Genomic DNA, 16552 nt, shown 5'->3' on the forward strand with positions numbered 1-16552 from the left:
GAGGCTATTCCCCTTAGGACCACTACAGCTCCTGTAGTGGCCAGGGCTCTCCTGGGAATCTTTTTCAGAGTTGGGTTCCCTAAGGAGGTATTGTCAGACAGAAGTACTAACTTCATGTCTAGCTACATCACTGCTATGTTGAAAGAGTGCTGTGTAAACTATAAGTTTGCCACACCCTACCATCCACATGGCAATGGGGTTGTTGAAAGGTTCAACAAGACCCTCAAAGGTATGATCATGGGATTCCTAGAAAGCTGATTGGAAAATGGGATGTCCTACTATGGTGCCTTCTCTTTCCCTACAGAGAGGTTCCTCAGAAGGGGTGGGCTACATCCCATTTGAACTTCTGATTGGACATACAGTTTGGGGTCCATTATGTATGGTCAAAGAAGGATGGGAGCAACCTCTCAAGCCTCCTAAACAGGACATAGTAGACTATGTTCTACGCATGCGTTCTCACATGGCTGAGCATATGAAGGCGGCCAGCAAAAACCTTGGGGCCAGCCAGGAGCTTCAGAAAGCTTGACATGGCCAAAATGCTGTACTTACTGTTCACTGGCCAGGACAGAAAGTGTGGGTGTTGGGGCCTGTGGCCCCAGCAGCTCTCTAAGACAAGTGGAGTGGCCGAAAGTTGACCTAGGTACTCCAAGAAGTCCAAACAGGGTACTTCATGTGATTCGCTCAAAACATTTTGTATACAAGCCTGACATGAGCTTGCTCATGGCCACTGATGAGGCACAGGAGGAAGAGAGTGATCTTCTCCCTAATCTCCTCTCTCAGGACCCTGGCAATGGCTCAGTTGAAGGAGTAGCCTTGGCTGACAGAATCACTGATCAACAGCAAGATAATTGTAGACAGGTTCTCAGTTTTCTGGTCTCTTTTCTCTGACACCCAGTCAAACCACCTGGTGTACCCATGAAGTGGACACAGGTGACAGCATGCCTGTGAAGAGTAAAATGTACAGACAGCCTGACCATGTCAGAGACTGCATCAGGACAGAGGTCCAAAAGATTCCAGAGTTGGGAGCCATTGAGGCTTCAGACAGCCCTTTGGCTAGCCTTGTAGTCCTTGTACCCAAATCTCACAGCTAGGATGGTAAGAAAGAAATTAGTTTTTGTGATGACTATAGAGGCCTCAATGCAGTCACTAGGGCTAATGCCCATCCAATTCCAAGGGCAAATGAACTGATTGATACTTTGGCCCCTGCCAAATATCTCAGTACGTTTGACCTGACAAAATCAGACTCAATGAGGATGTCAAACCTAAAACAGCATCTTCAACCACCAGCGGACATTATCAATTTATTGTGATGAATTTTGGTTTCAAAATGCACCTACCACATTTCAGAGGCTGGTGAACAAAGTCTTATCAGGTCTGGAAGCTTATAGTGCAGCATATCTAGCATTTAGCTGTCAGAAGGCATTTGATAACCCGAAGCAAGCACTGTGCTCTGCTCCACTTCTGCAAAGTCTAGACTACTCCAAACCATTCATTGTCCATATTGATGCCTCTGAGATAGGAATAGGTGCAGTATTGTCACTGTTTAATGCAGAGGGCCAGGGTCAACCAGTAGCTTTTATAAGCAGAAATATGACCCGAGGGAGAAGCGTTGATCAGCTTCTGAGAGAGAAGCCTTTGCTGTGGTCTGGACCTTGAAGAAGGTGAGGCCATACCTGTTTGGCACTCACATCATTGTTCAGACCGACCTTAAGCCCCTCTTATGGCTTAAACAGATGAAGGGTGAAAAACTCAAACTTTTGGGGTGGTCCATTTCCCTACAGGGGATGGACTTTTCAGTGGAACATAGACTTGGGAGTAACCATGCCAACAAAGATGGACTTTCCAGATATTTCAACTAAGACAAAGAAGCCTCAAATGGGCAAGGTTAGCCTCATCTTTACATTTGGGGCGGGGTGTAGGAAAGTAGGATCTGCTTTCTTGGTTACCCCCACTTTTTTCCTGGGGTCAGTGTGTTTTGACTGTAGTCTGATGGGATCCTACTAATCAGTACGCCAGCAACTGTGCTCTATGCCCTAAATTGGCTCTGGTAAGTACTTTGGTACATTCACAATTGGTTACTGGTGCAACATTATACGTCGCTAGTACATGCTAAAAAGGTATGCAGCATGTATTTTGCCCCCGGTGGGAGTCCACATAAACTGGACTACAGGCCTGCCATTAAAGCCTGTGTGAGATGGTGCTTGCACCTCTCACAACAGCTTTAAGTTCCTTATATCTGAGGTCACTGCACTTAAAAACTATGTATATCCTATGGTAGGCAGGATGCTTGGTTACAAATGTGAGGGTGCCCCTGCATGAGCAGGACACCCCTTACGGCCCCGGAGTTGATTCTCCAGGCTTTGTAAGAGTGATAAGTCATTTTAAGGTATAAAGTGGACATCAGTTATTATGAGATGTCTAACTAAATAATGGCTGCACTGGACCTGGTCATGTTTTGTATCAAACGTGTTGGAATCATACCCCAACACTGACTCTGGTGCTAGAAGAATGATCCCAAGTACTGGGGGCTCCTCAGATGACCCCCCCTGTACTCCAAGTAACAGCCTTTTAGGGTCTGCCAGCAACCTAGTGCTGCCGACCACAGACACGATTCTGCCCTCCTGCTGCTGAGCTCAACTTGAGCAAGGGATGGTAGAACAATAGGTTTCCTGTCACAGGGAGGTGTGACCACCGACCAGACAGGACTTATTATATTGGACTGGGTTGGGGGTGCTTGCCAGTGATACCAGACTACTTTGAAGGGCCAAATTTGTGCCTGCCTTGCATATTTCTGTTTGAGACAGTTCAGAAACCCCTGGTTTCCACTCTGGCACAAAAATGGACAAAGAAAAGGGGAGTATCCTCCCCTCTGTCAAGCCCCTCCTCTGGGAGGGACCCCAAAGTTGTTCCAACCCTTTCCCTAGGGTACTTAAGGGCTCCCCCATGGGTAGGTCCTCAGATTCTTCGTGGAACAAGACTCACCTTTGAAACCAAGACACTCTTCTACTGTTTGGGCACTTGGACTTCGTCGGACTTTGACTGGACCCGAGACTGCATCAAGGAAGGCTCCTGCTGTTCCTGGTCTCGCTGTTCTTCAAGTCTTCTGCGTCGCCTGTGTCTGTGCATCACTAATGTTCCCCAGGAGGCCTGTGGGCATCAAGGACATCCGAAGTAATCTCCCTTGCCATGAAGGAGTCACTCCCCTGCATCAGGAGGCACCGCAACAAAGCTGACCGGTCTGCTGCTCCTGTAACCCAACGGACTTCACTTGGCCCAGCAACACAGGTTCTGGTCCTGCAGCCCCTAGAGGCCTGACCTGTCTTCTCTGCAATTTTGAGGACAGTATAGCTCATCGAAGCAGCTGGGACCAAACTCATGAGCACTGCAATGAATTGCTGTTGCCAAGGCTTGGTGGCTCTGCACTACAGAGATATTTGGGCTACAAGACCCTTCAGAACCTCGTCCCTCGAAGATCAGCATCCTCACTGCATCCTCTGCACTGTGGGCCTCCATCTTTTATGAACTGCCTGAAGTCCTCTTGTGACTCCTGTCCCTTCAGCATGTGGGTCCTCTTGAGGGTCTTCTTTTGCTTCAGTGGGCTCCCCTGCTTGCTCAGGTCCTGCTCTGACTCTCCTGCACTTGGTGAGTCGCTTGGATCTTACTGGTCCCAATGTTTGCATCTGTTTACTTTCCACACCATTTGCGGCTACCAAGGCTTGTTGGTCCTCCTGCTAGACACCGACCACCTGAACACCGTCACCCGATATGGGACAGCTTGTGCATGGCTCCTGGTCTGCCGCAGCATCTCCTGGTCCTCGCAGCAGCAGCAACACGGTCACCGTCTTCCCTCTTGAACTTCCCAACATTGGTGGGGAATGTGCTTCTGTGCCTCCTGGCCACTTCTAAGTGGCATAGACCTGCTTGCAGGTTCTTTTCTTCAAGAATCCATTCTTGGATTCCACCGGACACCTTCACATGCTTCTTCAGAGGCATCTTCTTTGAAGAATTCCTTTGTAGTCTATGGCAGGTCAATTCACCCCTATGCACCGGGATCCTTGGTGCAGGTAACCTGGTTCCTAGGGCATCCATGGGTGGGATTACTCTCCAACCTCCCGAACTTCCAAACGGTTTCTTCCGGGTCCTCTAGGAAGGGTCCTTCTTCTGTAAAACTGCAACCGCAACTTCTCCATTGATTTCCATTGGGCATGTGGCTGTGTTTCTACTCTGCACATAGCCCCTTGGGGTTCCTGGGTACTTACCATGGGTAGTTCCTTGTGTTCCCGTCTCCTATGAGTTTTCTGGTCCAAGTCTCATTCTCCTTGAAGTTTGCATTGCACTTTCTTTGCATATGGTTTGGTGTTCCCATGGACAGCAGTGTATATTTGTGCTACTTACCTAATTATTTTGAAGTATTCTTGTGTGTATTATTGATATCTCTGGGTAGGAGATATACCAATGTGTTAGTGATTGTGTTACATAATAAAAAGCCTTTTTTTATAAACATTGTGTGGTTCTTTTTCATCTAATCTACACTGTTGATTAAATGTGGTAAAACATGCTGCTTTATACTCCTTCAAGATAATCCTGAAGGCTTCTCTCCACAGCTACCACTTTGAGAGCTTTATATGGTTATCAAAGACCACTATAATCACCATACGGGTTGCCTGTATTAGTGCAAGGTGCATCACGCCTGAGGATGTGCATGTGCACCATATCCTAAGCCAGCCTCCCACAACCGCCAACACCACTTTTTTAATATACTTCTCCCAACAGGGCACAAGTCCTAAAAAAAAAAGAAGTGGGGCACTAACCAAGTTAGGCAGTATGTAAGTGACATCACAGAGCATGACATCGCACGTGACATCACAACACATGACCTCACTGGAAATGATATCACAAAAAAATCACATCAGATTCTAAGACCTCGCATATGTTAAGCAGATCTATCATGAGTACATACGAGCGCATTACAATATTGAACAAATTAGAGTTTGCGTCAAAGTTGTACCAAAAATTGATGCAACCCTGGTGCAAGGACTAGGCCTCCACTTATATATTTATATATTAAAACTCTGCCAGAAAGAAATTGGCAACAAGGAGAAACATGGCTGTATATCTGTTCTGCTTAATTGGTTAGAAATTCTGCATTTTAAAATATCTTATGGGGTTAAGGCACCTGGTGCAGTGATCTTTATGTACCCAGTAAATCTTAGGAAATAATGATAATAATGGTAAGATAGGTCTGGAGGTGAATGCTCTTACTGGAGAGACAGTTGTTTTGTCTAGTCCCAGTTTTGAATCAATGTAGCATAGAGGGTTAATATGTCTCACGCAAAGCACATCATGTGATATACAGATGACAAATATTTATTTTATGGGTTATTATTTTTAACACGGAGATCTTTTATTTACTTGCAGTTCATGAATTGTAATCCTTATAATATAGCACAACTAATTATAAAGGAAAGGACATGTGACTCCTACACCTTGTAACCCTCACTATCTTATGTAACACATCCTGAAAATTGATTTACACAAATATGGTTTATTGTGAATGTATAATGTGTATGTGTGATTTAAAGCGCTCCAACAGCCTGGATTAGTGTATTTAAATAGTTATTTGTGTAAATATTAGGACAGACCAACACATCTGACACAACATAATGTAAAATAGCTTAGACTATGTTTGATGCTAATTGTTCTCATGTTCCAGGGCAAGGTTCAACTGCTCAAAATAAACATTCCAACAAAACATTAGGCTTTGAGTTGCTGAATTGCGCAGTGTGGAACAGTCAAATGAGGTAGGGTCTGGGCTGAGGAGGGACAGTATGCAGTCAGCCAGGGCCGACGTTAGGGTGGTGCGACCGATGCCACTGCACCAGGCACCAAGCTTGGGTGGCGTAATTTGCCTCTGACCAAAATGCATGCACTGTCCTCTTCCATTTCCACAACATTGTGAAAGTAGAAGATGGACAAATGTGCTCACGTGGTTGCAGCTGGATGTAGACGGACAATAAGTATGACCCTCTGAGGATGCCTCCTCTGCCGCTGCACATGCAGCAAGCGCTGCTGCTGGGCCCCGAGTCCACCACTGTACCAGTGCTTGTGCTGTGCAACAACAGCTAGTCTAAGCAGCTGTGCACCCATGGGCTTCTGACAACAAGCCCGAGGGCCCTCGCAGGAGCAACCCTCAGATACAGGAGAGGAACAGCATTGGCCTTCACCCGAGCATCCATTACAGGAAATTGAGGCAAAGCACTGTGGCTGAAAACACAGCTCTTGTCTTTTGGTATTTACAAGCCTTCCTTGTCTCGCCGTTTTTCATGCCTTGACGTTTCATTGTGAACAGTCTGCTTGTCAATGTTTTTACTTTACATCCTGCCCCTTTTACACTGCTGTTATGATCCACACTGTCTTACTTTACAGAGGTGGACAGTCTGCCTGTGCTTCTTTACACTGCTCTCCTTCTACCAGAGGCCTATTAGTGTGTCATGGACCCCAGTGCCAGAAAGAAAATGGGCCCTTCAGGCCAGTGGGTCCCAGCAACCCTGTGTGCTGTGTATAGTATGCCTTCATCTCTCTTTACGCTACTCCTCTGGTGTACAGCCTACTTGTGTGTCTAAACTGCTATCCCTTATATGCAGTCTATTTTTTTACCCTCTTTACACTGCTGTGGCTTGTACTGCTCTGGTGTGTACAGTCTGCCCCATACCAGTTTTCCGCTTCTATCAAGGTGTGTACAGGCTGGTATGGACTTTTTTTTACACTGCTTTCCATGCATATACAGTCTTTCATTCGACGAATTCAAGTGGCTAGGATACCAGACGTGGCCTAACGGATAGAGCTTCTGACTTTGCAACTGGGCACTTAAGCTAAAGTCCTGGTGTTGGCTCACTATACTGTGAATCTGGGCAAAGTATTTAATTTCCCCATACCTGGAAAAAACATGAATCTGACTTGTGTACTATAATCTAGTGTTCACATGAAGCACTGTGATCCCCTCCGGCCAAGTTTGCACAATATGAAAACTACAAAAGTGGATAAAATGGTGGATGGACACCCTGGCCTAGCCGGCTAATACTTTGTCTTCGTGTCTTATAGAGCATCAGATGTCATTTTTTTGCATTTCATTCTAGAAGTCTCATTGGTTTAAACACCGTACAGTAGCTGTGCTTCACGTAGCCTTGCATCTGTCACTGCGTGTGCCGCACAATGCCTTTCAGTAGTGTGCGCCTATTGCATTTTGGGCACCTCTTTCTATTCCTTTACTTTGTGTGCCTCTAGTCCAAATACCTCCCTTGTTTTCAGGAATGCAGTAAATAGCACATTTACTTCTCATGTGCTCAGAGCGCCGTACAGTCCCTTAACAAACATTACACCAGCATTGTTTTCCAGCATAACTCAAAATTAAAAAGTTTGTTTGGGCGCCCTCGGAGATGATCACCCTGGGTGCCACCAACTCGAAAGCCGGCCCTGCAGAGTCAGCAATCAACAAACTACCTCTTCCTTGAACTGGAAATGCAGACTGCAGACAGTGGCTGTGGTGAGGGAGAGGTGTGAAAACGTTCCTGTAGCTTTTGCAGCAGAACAAAAGGGAAGGTCACAGGTCAAGTACAGGGCCATTAGCACGTCAAAGCACTCACGCGTTGACATACCAATGGCCCTGCCACAGACAGAAGAGAGAGGGGAAATACTTTCGTCCCCTCGTCCCCCCCACCCTTGTCCCCCGCGTCCCCCCCACTACAAAATCTGGGGGGGATATGTCCCCCGCATCCCCCACACTTCCTACGCCCATGTCTTGGTCTCTGGGTGTGGTACAAAAATACCATTAAACAAATTGAATTTGAGAATATTGATGTAGCCATCTGAGAAAAACAGAACTCAGATGAGTTATTTACACCTCACTTGGGACAACTTGAGACCTGCCCTACCATGGTTCTATTGTCCATTGTCTAGAAACTGCAGGGGAAAAGTGCTTAGAAGCCATGCAGAGCAGCGCTGCTCAGAAGCGTGCTGGAGAAACTCCGGGGGACCCCGCTGCTGAGGGAATTTAGCGCAGTCGTTTCAGAGATGCACTATGGGCCAGATTTACAAGCCCCATGCGCCACATTTATGCCGCTGTTGTGTCACTTCTGTGACTCAGCGGCGGCGTAAACCATGCGCCACATTGCGCCTTTTTTACAATGTGACACATCGAGGGAGATGCGTCACGTTGTAAAGCCCTGCGCCACATGAAACCTGCGTTAGGTTTCATCTGGGCGTTCCGGCGCAGGGTGGGCGTTCCGTCACAGGAACGCCTCGTAAAAGTGACGCACAAGATTTCACTGAGTCACTTTTACATCTATGCTACGTCAAAACCCTGCGCCTGCTTGAAGCAGTAAGGAGTGACGCAGCATGTTAGGCATAGGGCGCCCCTGATCATTGCTGGAGCTGCGTGTCGCGCTTGCGACTCGACTCCAGCAATCCGCCACCCTTACACCACAGGATGCGACATGCATCGCCCTATCCTTGCGCCATGGTCCGCCACATTGTAAATGCGATGCATTTGTGGTGACGCAGGGAGGGAATTGCGCGTTGCATCTGTTCTGGCGCAGGCGCATCCCTGTTGATTTGCAGAGATGCGCCAGAACTTGTAAATCTGCCCCTATATCGCTCTCCCTAATCTCATAGACATATTCGGGTCTGGTGCTAGCGCGGTCCCCTTCATGTAGCGTCCCTGAGGTCGCGGTGGGTTTCAAGGATCTAGAGCGCACCTGCCAGAGACGCGCTCCCTGCTGTCTCCCGGAAGTGCCAGCCTTGTTACCTGTTGACCTTTCTGAAGCACTAATAGGCGTCAAGGAATCATTTTCACTTAACTGCCTCTGAAGCGCCCGCTCATTACCAGTTTCCCTGCCAGTGATCTTGCAATCACTAAAGGGTAAATTGCCCTTAAAATTACCAAATTACTCCTTTAATTGCGCTGAATTGATCAGAAACGTTCCAAGGGAGCACGCGTTGCAAGCTGAAGGAGCGAACTTGACGCTGCAAGAGAGAGCGCGCGCGTTGAAGGCACTGTCAGATAATCAAAGGGAGTGCGCCGGTGTCTCGGCTTCTAGGAGCTTGCCATATGCGCTTGATGACCTGCATTGGTGCGCACGCAGATCAGCAGGAGATGGACCCCCGTCTCGCTATCCGGGACTTCTAACATAGCCTCCCGGCAAGCGAGCGTGGCCCTGTGTGGAGGAGAGGTTTGACCATACCCTGTGCTTACTTTGTAAAAGAAAAGAAGTGCCGTGCCCTTGTTAGGATGCCCCTGCAGCTTGCTCCACACATTGCCCCCGCCAGCTCAGCCAGTGGCACTACCAACACAATTACTAATCATCACAATCTTAAACGTGTGACAATTCAGCCTACTCTAGCCCCCCAAGCTATGAGAAAGGCTTGGGTGGCAATCAATAGTCATTTTTAACAGCACCACCATGTGGTAGGGTACAAGCCCTGGTGTTGACAATTAAGTGACGTGCTGCACCGGAAAACACCGGCTCAAATTAAGCTCTGCCTCAAACCGAAGAACCTGCATTTCATGACTGTCAGGTGGTCTCTAGTCTGTGGTGCTCCCTTAGAGGTGAAAAAAGAGAGAGACGGAGAGACCAGCTTCCCTTCGAGTGTAAGTGAATGCAGACGGACGAGCCTCTGCGCTTCAAACATTGAAGCAGCCCGAGCGGTGTTCACAGCTCACATGCATGCATTATTCATTAAAACTCAGCAGCACAGAGCTGCAGGCGTCACTCGTATGAGACATCTCCAGCAGCAATCAAACAAGAGCTGCTGGAAGCGCGCCGCCCTGCTGGCTTCAAGGCGCTACCGCTCCTCCGGTGCTCCTCCCGCCCGGATCTCTGCTTTCGCCCCTCTAGTCTCCGCTCTGTAGTCTGTAGGCCACAATCAATGCCACAGCATCACCTGCTCTGCATTTCAATCAGACATCTGATAGAGTCCCCCTGTGTTCATGAAGACAGGGGGTGCCCCGCTCCCCTGGGAGGTAATTGAATTTTTCCTTGAATGTATTTAAACCCGATAAAGCAGCGAGCAAGTGAAGGCGGCCCGGTGATAGATTCTGACATTTCGGGCTATTGAGCACATCGCTTCCTCGGCCGCGCAGCGCCTCGGGGCACCCACTCTACGCCACTGGGAGCTTTCTCGCGAAGGCGCAACGCCACGCCGCGCCGCGCAGCGCCAACGCACAGTAATTCGATTGGCGCTGAAATGGATTTTAATGAGGTTCTTGCTGTTTAAACGGCCCCCTGGGACGCTGGCAGGCTTTCAGGGGCGGAGACAGACCCGTCTGTTTGCAGTGCTCCTGCGCTTGCTACAAAAATGGCAAATGTTATTTACAAAGGCCCAGGAATAATCACTACGTGAAATGGAAAAAACAGAAGTGCAGGCAGGGCTTTAAGTGGCCCGGGTCTCACCGGTGCTGAGCACTGACAGTTTTTTAAAGGGGGGCTTGAAACGGGTCTCTATCGGGCTCTGTTTCGTGCCCTGGCACAGGCGGTCCGTTTATTTTTTCCCGGACTGCAGTGACAGCAGGCACATGATGTGCGCGTGCTCACACTGCTCACTTCTCACTAGTGGAGGTTATGGCATGACGTCACGTGAGTGTTGTAGTGGAATGGAAATCCTTTAACTGCTTCTATGCTCATGACGGAGACGCTCCGTCATGAGCCTCGGTTGAGCTGTGCTCATGACGGAGCAGTTCCGTCATGGCCCGCTCGGCGCGCCCTGCGCGGCGCGAATTCCGCGCCTGCGCTGGACGTTCCATTGACCGGGCGGGGCCATGACGGAGCCGCTCCGTCATGAGCACAGCTCAACCGAGGCTCGTGACGGAGCCGCTCCGTCACGAGCATGCGAGCGCCGCTTGGCTCCCCTCCCCCCTAGCGCTGCGGTGGAATTGTCGCCACAGCGAAGGGGTTAAAGAGTCCTTTCCTCTCTGGATTTCCCTTCTCTTTTTGAAACTCAGGAGTAGCAACATTGTGGTGGTGTCACCAGGGCTTTAAGTGGAAGCTTTTTCAATATTATATACAATCACCCATAGTTGCTGCCTATTTATCTTATGCAACTAACAATCACTGACAAAGCCAATAGTCCTGACTTGTTGTAGGTATGATGTTACTTGTTGTAGTATATATCTGGATGACAGAAACAGCAAAATACAAGTCGGGCGGCACACTATGCTAAACACAGATTTTTAGCTTACGTGATTTTATGCCACACCATTAATTACATTTGCCACGCCCCTTTGAGAGACCCCGCAGTTTTTTCGGCCCACTTAAAGCCCTGAGTGCAGGTACCCTGTACAAGAGTACCTGCTCGTTTCTGAGAAGTGCCAACACTCTCCAATTAAAAGTATTACGTTTCGCTTGAGAAGTGCAGGTACTCTCCCTCTCAAAATAAATACCGTACCGGACAACACTGGCCCATTTAATGCACTGGAAATAACGCTACAAAGCCATTTTTGTCAAACAGGAGAGAGCCTCGAGGACACCAGCACAGAAATAAGGTCCATGGATTATATATACATTGTATCCAATTTAGCATTCATATGGCGCCTTGTTACCACTGGTGTGGCCCCAAAGCGCTGTTCAATCCTGCTCTGGTTTGCAACAAGTTAGTTGAGCATTTATGTTTCAGGAGGCAAGTACCACGTAGGTCCAGGAGGGCCAGATCCATGCCATATGTTCAGGAGAACCACGGAAAATATAAATGAGCTAATTTATTGTCAGTGCACCTAGCAGGGCAATCTTGAAAGTGTGATATTCAATCACCTTCCAGGACCAGCGTTGGACACCCCTGGTTATGAATCTGTGGTTGTGCTGATTTCATCTATCATGTCTGACACACCACATGTTTCGTGGTGATATATATGTTTTCATTCCACAGCCTGAGGCCAGAGGCTTGTGATTGGAGGAAGGCCACAGGTGGCGGACCGCAGGCAGCACATTGGGTGGTTGGCTATAGAAATGATTATAGCCCCATGACATGTGCTCCTCGATGGACTGGACAGGTGGAGCTGACCCTATGCCTCGAGCTGCAGCACAGGTAGGCAGAGACCAGGTGATGCATAGAGGCGTGGCCTGAATCCACAGCTTGTGAGACGCCTCAGTCTTTCGATCCACAGGAGTGTGAAAATGCCACAACAGGAGGGTGAAAACACACCCCGCTAACGGTGAAGGACGTGCTGCAACAATGGGCAAGTTTTCAAGTAGGCCTGGGTGGTAAATTCCGTTCCGCTCGTGGAATTTGGGTAATTTCGCGTTCTGCGGGGATGCGAAATTGCCCAAAATTCTATGTTCCACGACTTCGTGCAGCTTTCTGCTCGTTCGTGTTCTCAAATGCGTGTTCGGGAGATATTTCTCCTCGAGCAGGCAAACAGCGATTGCGAACAGTAAAAAAGCACCACGAACAAGCAATTTGAATGTTCGCGGAATTTCTGCGTGTTCGCAGAGATTTTTTACCGTTTCGCGGAGATTTGCGTAATGCAATTACGCAAATTCCGCCCACCCCTACTTTCAAGCACTATCTTTTCATGGGCCCCAACTCACTACAACACAACAGGAAGCGGAAGTGGCATCCCCCCATGACGTCAAAGGATTAACTTTGCGGCCTGCCATTAACTAGGGGTGTATGAAGCTGAAAATATTTTTTTGCATTTTTGTATGAGGTATTTCTATAGCTCAAACCTAATAAAGTAAGTGGAGCACTGTACAGGATCAGAGAAAAGCATAAGGTCAACGGGTGATAGGAGACTTAGTGATATAAATGGTTCTGCATAAGGTGTATTCACCCAAACGAGTGTGTTCTCCTGTGCAGTTCCACTGTGCATAGAAAAGTTCTGCCAAAGGCAAAGCTACAGAGAACAATTAATTCGGCATGTGTTTTCCAGCTTGGGTGGCTTTGATTAGAAGCCCAGAACACTGTGTCCTGATTCCTGAGATGTGGAATGACTGCACAGCCGCAGCTCCTCTCCCCGAACAAGGAACAGGGAAATCTCCCGGTGCCTAAAAAAAAAATGTGACCTTGTGTAATGTAACTGGTGTTCATGTAAAGCACTCCAATACCTTCAGGTCGAGTTCGGCTATGTATGAATAAAAAAAAGAAACACCCCAAGAGTGTGATAGTACCACATATCTCGAAATCAAGAAGGCAAACATTAAAAAACCTATGAGAATAAGAAAATGTATACAACTTCGCCAGTATAAAAATTGGGGAGATGATATGGTCTCACGGCAAGACTGCTGAATTTGGAGCTGGGAAACTAGGGTTCGAGCCTCGGGGTCGACTCCATATCCTGTGATTCTGGGCAAATCACTCAATCTCCCCGTGCCTACCAAAAAAATAAAAAAAGTAAATGAATGTGTCCTTGTGTAACGTAACTGGTGCTCACGTAGAGCGCTCCAATACCTTCGGGTCGAGTTCGCACTATATAAATCTGCACAAAAAAAAACCAACAGCTTTGCACCTACCAAGAATATTGCCAGAATCGGGACTACAAACACACCTCCCTAATCTGAAGGTAAGTATTTGTACCCTGGTGGAATCGACTCCGCATTTCATGTTTCCATTGAAGATAAAATGAAAGCCATCGACACTCACGCGCCAACAGACACGATGATTATACACCGGGTCAGAGTGACTCAAGGAAGGGGTTGGGCAAAAACAGTGGGTAAAGCTGGCACTAAGGGAGTCATTTAGAATACGAAGTACAAACCACTAACAAAAATTCCCTGGCTCACATAATTTTTGGACCAGACTTTTTTCTCAGTTCTGTGTCAGATTTATACATCTGTACAAAATGGGGAACATTGTGTGCCCATGATGGGCCTGCTTCATAAAAGTAAATGTACACTTTTGTGTACAAATGTTCAAATTTGGCTTTATTCGATTTATCTGAGAAATCATAAAAGCATACAGGTACAGTTTATACCATGAATTTAAAAAGATTTCCACATTGAAAAAATTTATAAGGAATCTGTAAAACATTTTTCCATATATAAAAAGTCAGCGATAAACATATAACCGAAAAGTCTCATGTTAGAACTTCTAGAGAATTTAAACATGTAAGGCTTACACCATAGAGTTTCTGTATTTCATCACTGACATTAAAAAACGAGAAACAACAAAGATAACATACACCTCATCTAACAAAAGTAACTTCAGATAAGCAGTTTTACATGTTCTTATGCCCCAGGATTTAAGAAGAGGTAAGAGGAATAATTTCCTCGGGGCAGAGTAGAGATTACAGAAGAACATAATATGAATGTTACTTTGCGAAGAATGGTAATCGCATGGGCAAATTAAATTCGCCAAAGTCCAATCATTGTGTTTTGGGAGGGTGACCATACGGAAAAAGGTACCTAAACGCAGCCTTGTAAGAAGCATACGAGGGTAAGGTGCAGTTTCGATCCTGAGATACATTTGTAAACCTTCAATAGGGGTAATTTTTTGATATCTCACGGTAGAACTCTTAAGTTTCTCAATGTTCCATCTGGCGCTTTCCAATTGTGTGATTAAGAGTTTTTTGAGAACTGGCCTAGACAAGTTTTCTAGGGACTCTGGAGCATCATAAAATTCGGGGTGTCCAATTTTAGAGAACATCAGCTGGACGTATCGTAGCCATTTGATTTTGGATGCACCATCCAAGTTCTTACAGTCCATGATGAGTTCTCTGTTAAATTGGCATTCCATAGTGGTCCAGATTTTGTGCCACAGCAAACACGGTGATAACTTTATAGTGTCGCTAAGGTATTTGAGGCCAGTCTCAATATGGGTAATAAAAGTCGAAGTAGATTTACTCACACCTAGTAAATAACGGATAAAAAGGTTCTCACAGGTTTGTAGCGAGGACACATTTTCAAAGCCCCATAGGCCTGCTCCATAAGTGACTGTCGCTATACACTTGGCTTGATAGATCTGTAACATTTCAGCAGTCGGTTTGCCCCCGATTTTTGCTGCGAAAGTTCGCAGAGCCCCAATGGCACGACTAAAGGCAAGTTTCCTAGCAGATACTGCGTGTTTCCAACCTCCTTTCCTCTCAAAAACAACACCCAGATAGCAAAAGGTGTCCGTGCACTCAATTCTTTGCTCGTCAAGATATATCGAACATTGTGGCCTTTTGTTCTTTTGGGTGCATGACATGGAGAAAGTTTTGGAGATGTTCACTTTCAGATTTCGTTTCCCCATGTAGGATGAGAATTCAGTTACTGCTCTCTGCAGCCCTACCTTAGTCCTAGACATGATTGCCGCGTCATCGGCATATAAAAGAATGGGTACAGGCCTACCATTGACAGCTGGGTAGTCACTTGGCAGATTTATTAAATGCTCTACGATAGAATTTATATAAAAACTAAATAAGAGGGGCGCAAGTATACAGCCTTGCCTAACCCCTCTATTTATGGCAAATTTCTGTGTGCATTGACCCTGGGACCCGAACCTCACTCTAGCCCCGGCATCTCTATATAGTTCTTTTATGAATATGATGATGGTGGGATCCACCCCGATATGTTCCAATGTTGACCAGAGCTGAAGATGTTCCACACAATCAAATGCTGAGCTGAGGTCAACAAAGGTAACAAACAGGTCCCCTTTTTTGGCCTCGGTGTATTTGGAGATCAATAGGGACAGGTTTAAACATTGTTCCTGGGTACCCATTCCCTTTCGGAACCCGTATTGGAGTTCGGAGATGACCTTTTTCTCTGTCTCCCAATGTTGGATTCTCTTAAGGACGATCCTTCCTGCAATTTTCATGAGGCCGTCCATTAGAGATATAGGACGGTAGCAAGCAGGATCGTCCCTATTCCCCTTTTTAAAGATGGGCACTACAATTGCATCTGACCAGGTGTTAATTAAGCCACATTTGTTTCCCATATTTAAAACGTTAGTTAAGAGGGGAGCCCAGAATTCGAGGTTTGTTTTGTAAACGTCCACAGGGGTGTGGTCGGGGCCAGGAGCTTTCCCTGATGGGCTTTCCCTGATGGCATTTTCCACTTCTAGAGAGGTAAAAACCAGATCAATTGGATAGGGGGATACTGGGGGGTCACTTGACTGGTAATCCTGAATTAAATTATTCAAGGATGAGGCTTCCTTTTGTTGGTTCTGGGTGTCCCCCTGGCTATTGGTATAAAGTTTGCCGTAGTGTTCTACCCAGAGCTCTGCCGTAATTGCTACGTCTATGCAATTGTCACTAACTTTTGTGTTATATACCGATCTTATAACTTTCCAAAAGAGGTTAGTGTCCTTATTCCTGGCAGCTTCCCCCAAAGCTTCCCAGGCCTCCCTTTTCATTATTGCCTTCCGATGGTTAATTTCCCTCTTATACTCTCGTCTGGCCTTGGAAATTTGCACCCTATCTTTGGGAATAGCATTTAAAACTTTCTTCAAATTCTTTAGGGCAGCTGTACACCTGGAGTCGAACCACCCACGTGTGTGTTTCCCATTCTTTTTGTGGCTCCTAGTTAGCATGTCTTTAATGTAAAGCTGAATATTAGCAAAGGCTGCCATGATCGCCTTTGGATCAATA

The 16552-nt window shown here is 46.8% G+C and overlaps 1 protein-coding gene across 1 annotated transcript in view; it reads right to left on the reverse strand.

Moving 5' to 3' along the window:
• Nucleotides 1-16552, reverse strand: part of GALNT9 (polypeptide N-acetylgalactosaminyltransferase 9) — a 796816-nt gene that overhangs the window by 247246 nt on the left and 533018 nt on the right. The gene's annotated exons all lie outside the window — the stretch shown is intronic.

The sequence above is a fragment of the Lissotriton helveticus genome, chromosome 11 (assembly GCF_964261635.1).
Source record: "Lissotriton helveticus chromosome 11, aLisHel1.1, whole genome shotgun sequence".
Classification (NCBI taxonomy): domain Eukaryota; kingdom Metazoa; phylum Chordata; class Amphibia; order Caudata; family Salamandridae; genus Lissotriton; species Lissotriton helveticus.